This window comes from Triticum dicoccoides, chromosome 7A (genome assembly GCF_002162155.2).
Source record: "Triticum dicoccoides isolate Atlit2015 ecotype Zavitan chromosome 7A, WEW_v2.0, whole genome shotgun sequence".
Lineage (NCBI taxonomy): Eukaryota > Viridiplantae > Streptophyta > Magnoliopsida > Poales > Poaceae > Triticum > Triticum dicoccoides.
In genome coordinates, this window is record NC_041392.1 from 128,898,550 (window position 1) to 128,906,268 (window position 7,719).

Sequence of the window (7,719 nt, forward strand, 5' to 3'; positions counted from 1 at the left end):
TCACAATAATTTGAATGTAGAACTGAAGAAGCACAATTTCCTTCTTCGAGAGGAATCCAACCGAAGAGAAGCGAGCATCATAATAGCTTGATAAAAAGATATTTAGTATAAGAGGACGTTCGCGTCAATTATCACGCCTCTGACTGCTGAGGACGAGGTTCGGGTTAATGATATTGTGAAAGGTGTCATTAAACCGGGTCTGCCTCTGTTAGTTACGAGGTATATGCCATGGATCTCATCTATTCCCCTTAAACAAGGGATAACGTGGGTTCCGACCTGGAATCTGGACCCCCAATTAGAGTGTGTTTAAAGAGATTGGAGGAACTCTTCCTCGGTCTCCGTATCCAAAGATACTGGTAATTAGAGCTTCAAGTGTTCGGTTCTACTCTCCGTTTTATTCATAGTAAGGGAGAGCAGTTCAGTCCACTTGCTCTTTGGCCGCATCGGTTGAGGTTTGCTCTGTTTAGTTTAGTTAAAGAAGAGATGGTATCTTGCTTGTTTCAATTATCCGGGCTCGCCATCAATAGATACTGGTTTCTCTTCCGCTGATGTCGCGTCAATTGCCCGAGGGAGCATAACACTGCAGGCCGCAATGAACATGCCCACCGCATCTCGGATAATTGCTCCAGTTGCGCCAATTCCAGTATCCGAGACAGAAAGCAGCATCCACGTGAACTTTGACTATTCATAATATGGGGAATTCCGAGGTGAAGGATGCCTGCTCAGGTCATGATATCACTGATCCAAACTATGCTACACCAAATCTGAATCCTGACTATTTAGCGAATCGTGTGCTCTGTGCGAATGTCTTTATTAGTCTATTTCATTTAAGCCCAAAGGATCTTCGAATACCGACTGGTCATCCCAATCCAATCTCCCTTCTGCTTATTCCAATTTTTCCTATTCCTAGCGAATCAAATGAGATTTCTGTTCTTCCATCAAGAGGAGATAGTTATCGATAAAGCAAAAACGAACCTATTGACATAGAATGCAATCGAAATAGAGACAACTAGGAAAAGACCGAAATAAGAAACTTCTACTCCCTAGGTGGTTATTTGCCGCATAAGACAGCGGTGGAAGCTGAAGGAAAGAGTGGGCTTTGAATCTAGGTATGCTTTCTAAGGATTGCGCTGCGCCTAGCCTACCTTTACGAACATACCTCTGTCTTTCAAACAAAGCCCTGTGTGTGGAACTACTTAGATTTGTTTTCGAATTGCTTTTCTCGGGCCATCGAGAAGTCAGTCAGCGGTTGGGTTGAGTCCTCAAGTTGGTCTTTAAGACTTAGCAGGGCCCTACACACAGTACACCTCACCTTAGTAGAAGGTAGATTTCTCTCACCCTATGTGCAATCAAGCTCAGAGACTTGAGCCGCAGAATTCCTTGCCCACTGACTGAAGAAGCTCCCTACAGTGTCCAAATCGAGGGATCAATCCAACAATCTTCTCCTTTACTCAAAGGAGTAGGTGGAAGAGTTATGAGAGAAATCAAGCGATAGTGCTTGACCAGTGAGAAGTGCACCGGAAGTGTACTTCGAGCGATGGGAAGCTAGCCTAAAAAGGTAGAGCAGAGGTGCTAACAATAATAAGAATCTTTCATCCTGCAAGTTACTCATAATTGAGAACTAGTAATGTGGATTTTGTTCCATGCAGCTACACCTTTTCGAAAGCAAATTCGAGGAAATCGCTTCTTTCTTCCCATCCCGACCTGTATCACTTGACTTTTAGATTGGCAAACTAATACCAGGTTGATGACTTCACTTCTCTTGGGAACTTGCTTCTTCCTTCACCGAAGTTAGTAGTTAGCTTTTATGGGCAAGGTGCCATACTGGGAATCCAGTCAAATGGGCCAAAGCAATCCAAGGCAGAAGGCCCGTTTTAAATAACTAATCTCGTGACTTTTGCTACCGGGGGTAGGAAGGAAGCAGTGAGATCCAGGGAGAACAAGCAAGACCAAGAACAAGAATGAATGCTAGAGCATATGCAAACCCTAGATTATTGTGATGGCAGCCCGGTCAACCGCACGCTGGAAGCGGATGGCATTCCCAATACAAGCCTGCAGATCCCTGGACTCTATTTAAACATTGGGAAGTCCTTGACAAGAATGCTACATTAAGCACTTGCCACACTGACATATTGATGAGCAAGCCCAGAGCCCGAATCCGGATGCATGCTTAAGTGCTCGGAGGGCAGAGCCTGGGCCCCGATCGAGCCAATATGTCGATCGATAACGTTTAAGCTCCTTGTCCCCAAGATCTTCCATATACTAAGACTAGTTCGATCTGCCTTAGATAAACATATTCCAATAAAAAGGTTAAATAACATATATAGGTATCTGCGGGCATTGTGAATCAACTAATCTATCTAGAAGTGAGTCAATATGTGTTCATGAGTGATTATGCTGTAGGTGCTTCCCCTCTGTCGAGGCTTGTATGTATAAATGGAGTATTGACCTTAACTTTGAGTGTGGGTTCCGGTTTTGAGTGAATGGACTGATTGCATTGTTGTTAAGAGTGGGCTGGCCTGCTTGAAACACCAATGTGCTATAGATACAAGTACCCTTCCCTTGGGGATCGATTAACGGATTACTCAGTATCGGATGGGTGAAAGCCTTATCCATCACCTTTAAGCTCCTTGTATGCCAACCTACTGACAAAACAGGATTTCTAGCTGCCTCCTCCGGTGAAAATGAACCAGTAAACATATTATTAGACCTAGGAAAATAAGAACTCGTCGAACAGAAGAACCGAGTACTATAGAATCTAAAACACACATATGCGAGCTATTAAACATACCATTCCTATTTATAAATAACAACATATTACCGCAGCGCTAAGAAAAGGGTTTGAAAGCTCTAAGTGGTACGATAAGCGGAATGAATCAAACGAAGTGCATCATGAGGGTTGGGGATTTAGCATACGCTCTACTATCAATTATAGGTTCACCTATGCCCCAAGAAAGAGGTGCAGAGGTGGAATTCAATAGATTTAAGCAACTTCAGTATGCGGGTAGTGATGCTTTTTGGAATCCAAGAGAACTTTGAATCGGAGGAACGACCAACACAGCTGGCATGGCTTTGTTGAATCAGGATTTGATGACAGGAACATTGTTGAAATAACTTCTTTACCTCCCGTAAAATCCTTTATGCCTGATTTCAGTACTAACAATAAATGGCTAAAAACATCCTATTTTTATGGTAAAATATGGAAAATCATATGGGAAACGAATAACGAATAGAAGTAGCCTAGCCTTTTCTTTCAGTCTCGGTCTCTAGATTCCCTTGTTCTTACTGTAGCTAGCACTTGTTATTGCAGTCAAGGAGCCAGGAGCCTTCAATCACATTTGAGCTTTACGCTCTTCTCCTTCTTGGGGGTCGGCCTGTAGTAGCAGGCGTACAGGACGAGGCCGAACAGCGCACCGAGGCCATTGGGGATCTGCAGTGCACGAACGAAGACAAGAGCCGACACAGTTAGAGAGACACTCTCAAGTTATATAAGATTTGGTTGGAACCTGAAGATGGAGATATTACTGACCGTGACGTAGAGGTCGAATTTGATGAGAGCGTAGGACGTCCAGTAGACGCCGTTGAGGAAGCTCACTAGTGACAGGAAGAAGGGCATGTACTCGACGCTCTTGGTCTTGATCACTTTACCCTGCACGCAACCCACAATACACATTAATTCCTCCCCGCAAAAATATATATTCATTAATTCCAAGCACAGGATGCAACAGCTCGAGCGTTCCAAAAATAGATATATATATATATATATTTAAATAGGTAATTAACAAGATTGATTCTATGTTCTATGTAAAATGTAAATAAATTCAGCAGGTAATATTGGTGAACTCTACACCTGGACCACATGACCCACGAGAAGAAACCGACATACAGGATCCCTTTTCCATTTCAACGTGATCATCTCATAGAGTTGGCAAGGGAAGATCACAAAAAGCACAGACTGGTACAGGGACACATGTACTATCTCCATCCAAGAACACATGATTCGAAATCGGGCACACCTTAAACTTGCATCCCCTAGGTGAACACATATGTTTACGATGAAGCTGAACATGGCAGATTTCATTAGATGAAATATTCCTCCCGTTCCAGACCCGTCACTCAACAGCCAACGAGTTTGGCGAGAACAACAGAACAAGTTTGGTTAGCTAATCAATTGTACAACAGAACTGCATGTATTGAATGCAACTGCAAGTAACCAAGGATACCGCATCGATAATCAGAGGACACGTAGGGGCTACGGTATCTTTTTAGGTAGAAACGAACAATAGGCCTTTTGACGGAACATAGAGCAACATGTTCTTGGGATGTGCCACATGAACACCATGACAGTTTAGCCCAAAAGGTAGCACGTTGGTTTTTACTGGTAAAAAGGGGGAAAGAAGAGATTTGACACGATGGTTAAAACAGGACCATTGATGCATCTTTTAGAGATGGATTTGGTTCCAAAATTGGCTCCCGCATCCATGCTTCCAGAAGAAACAGCAACTAAGGTATGCTAATAGTGGTACATAATGAATGCCTCAGCTATAACCTGATGAGTCACTTGCTCTGAGTAAGCTGCAAGATCCTTCACAGACCACTGTGTCTAGATCATGCAACAGATTTGAAAGATGATGGCAACCCATCATTAATCAGTAATCAGAAAAGAACCTGGAGACTGGAGAAGATGAATATGGCTAATCTGTTCTTAAATAGAAGTTCCAGAAGAATTAATATCGGCTTTTTAAATCTTAAAAAGTAGAACCCCTGAATCACCAATCCATTCTGAACTGCAAAGGCAACGTGTCACTGACAGCTGGGTCCAAAAAATCCTTGACTGACCCAGCAGTAAGTGACCATGCACGACAACTTAACCTATGAAACCCTCATCCACACAACACCAACAACATCACCGCCGCCACCAACCGAAGGGGAACGCACGCCTATTCCCCAACAATATCACTAACTTCTACCAATATAGATCTAAAAAGACATCTATGCACGTGGATCAAGAGCGGGATCGATGGGTACGTACCATGATGGTGAGGGGGAGGCGTACATTGCCGAGCCGAATATGACGCAGAGGATGCCGTAGAACACCCAGAGCATGCAGTTGAGCAGCGTCGCTAGGTACGGGTCCGACTTGAACTCCTCCACGTCCTTGTTCTTGATGATCCGCCAGAACGTCGGCCTGCACATGTACAAGCAAAAAGCAAGCGCCCCCTCATCAGAATCAAACCCTAATTACCAACCACCTTCCATAGAGAGTAGACTAGACAAGCGGACGAGGGGGATGGCGGCGGCGGCTTACACAGGGGAGAGGAAGAGGCCGAAGGAGATGACATTGCCGATGACGTTGCGGGCCGCGTCCGGGGAAATCATCTTGCTTTGCTCGCCGCGAGCGGGTGGGGACTTGGGATTGGTTTGGATTGGACGGCGCACGCGGCGAAAGGGAAGGAGAGAGAGAGAGACAAAGCAATTGAGATTTGGGAGTCGGTTGAGGTCGAGGGATTAGCTTACATAGATAGATGCGGCGGGGGCGCGGTGTTTATCCGGTCTCGTGTTAGATCCTATGATTTGGTTAGTTAGCCTACGAGAACAAGTCACAAGTTTTTTGTTTGACTATGCATCCAGTTCGTTGCTATCTCTATCTTTATCTACATGGATATTAACACGCACTATTCTTGAGAGTCAAGACACCGTTTTGCTTTAAAGAGCCAAATAAATCCCAGATAATTACTAATGCACCGTTGAGTACACAGATTATTTTCCTGTTCGTACTGGAGTATAGTAAGGAAAAACTGCTTGACCGAATCAAGGTCAAGATAACTAGTGTGATTCCTACACTGGGAGAATCGTGGATATGTAGGGAATAGATAAATGCCACCCGCCTAAGTAAAGAACTGTTACAAATAAAGAGGAAACTAATAAGGATAAGTAAGAAACAAGAGAAAAGAAACCATATTTGATACCGGAATATTCGGTTTGATAACCCGCAACTAATTCCCCCTCTGGGTAATCTTTCACATTCGGCCAAAGAAGAAATTCTAAAAACTAGAAAGCCTATAGGCTGACGCCAAAGATTCCATAAAAAACCATATTTTGGCTGTGCTTCAACTATATCAACTGTACTTGAACTGTTAGATAATCATAGTCGATAATAACATCACAGCTCCCACCGCTATTGCAAAACCGTACATGAAACCTTAGCTTCATACGGCTCCTCTATGATCAGAAAAAAAGGACTGTTTCGGTATTATCCCCCAGGTTTATCAGTTGCAGGTGAATCCTGTGAAACATCTCTCTCGAGGCTAGTAACAACACTTGGAAATGAAAAATGAGCTTAGCGGCTGTACCGGGTCAGGACCATAAACACCACGAGCCGGTTAAGCAACAGAAGCTGTGGGCGAAAGCACACTCGTCATTCTCAGACCTGCGGTCGAGGTACGTGCGAACAAGTTCCCATTCTCTATGTTTCTTGGCCTATCAATGAAAGTCGGTATCAGGCTGGCTCGCTTGGCGGGTCGTCTCCTTATATACCTAAATCCTCGTTTCACTCATCTGTAAAGGTCTACCCTTCGAAAGGTAGGTTGAGTTCCCCCGTATGTAGCCAGCCACACTCTACTCGCAGGTAAAATATTGGCGTAGACAACAGAGAATGTGCTAGGTAGGAAACCGAAGGAACTCTTACTATACGAGAATTTGCAATTCAATATGACAACCGATCAGAAGGGATTGGATGATCCCAATGCGTTTCCCTCCTTCGCAATACCAGAACTATCTGACCGAGCTCCATCAACACAGAAAGCGGAAGGGACAGCAGATACGGATAGACTGGATCCGGAAAGGGATTTCAGCCAGTCCTTGCCTATTGCTGGGCTAGTTGTTTTGTCACGGTCCGATTAGTAGAAGGTGAGTGAGTAAGACGAGGCCCCCGAAGCGTAATGTAGAGCTATACTGCTCTTGTTTTTCCTTCCGCCCTGCTTAGGAGAACTTTGTCTAGAACCCACTTTAGCTAGCTTTCAAGGATACCATTACAGATGAGTGAAGTGAGTATACCGTTTCCGGAGCTCCCGAGGTAGCGCGGTAGAGGAAGCCCTTTCTAGTTCAAGCAGTTCCAATTCCTATTCTGCTTCACCGCTTACACCACACTCTATTGGTTCGCCTTGTGGTGCCTTTCGATCAAGGTCTACTTTGGTTGATCCACTTTCTTCTACAGCGCGTTATCCGCATCGAAGTTAGCCAGGTTCCTACTGCTTCTTGATATTATGGATTTTGCAATCCCTGAACGCCAGTGCTTCTACAATCAACGGATACTATTTAACATAAATAATAAGTAGAAATGGACAAACGAGTGTGGCTACATAGAGTGAGGAAAAAAACATGGTGGTACCAGCATTGCGTATCACTCACTATGCTTTATGTAATATGGCTTAAGCAATGGTAAAATGGGAGTCCTGAGCAAAGCACATCTGATCGATATGAATGAAAGATACATCCGTCTTTTCTTCTCCTTCGAAGGTTAGGTATCCGCTCGTTAGTTCAGCGCCGCATAAATACTGACTTTAAAAGGGGCGACCCCCGCCTGTGCTTAAGTTGTTTCAAGCTTGTAAAGACTCGCGATCGGAAGATTGACCTGGTTTTCTTTCAGCTGAAACTCTACCTAATGGTTCAGATTCCCCGGGTCCATGGGTCCATGGCCGCTTAGCTTAGACAGCCTTG

General features: G+C 44.2%; 1 pseudogene; it reads right to left on the bottom strand.

Annotated features, from left to right (window-relative positions):
- Positions 1–3,220: 3,220 nt before the first annotated feature.
- LOC119333266 lies at positions 3,221–7,396 on the bottom strand (annotated as a pseudogene).
- Positions 7,397–7,719: the final 323 nt, after the last annotated feature.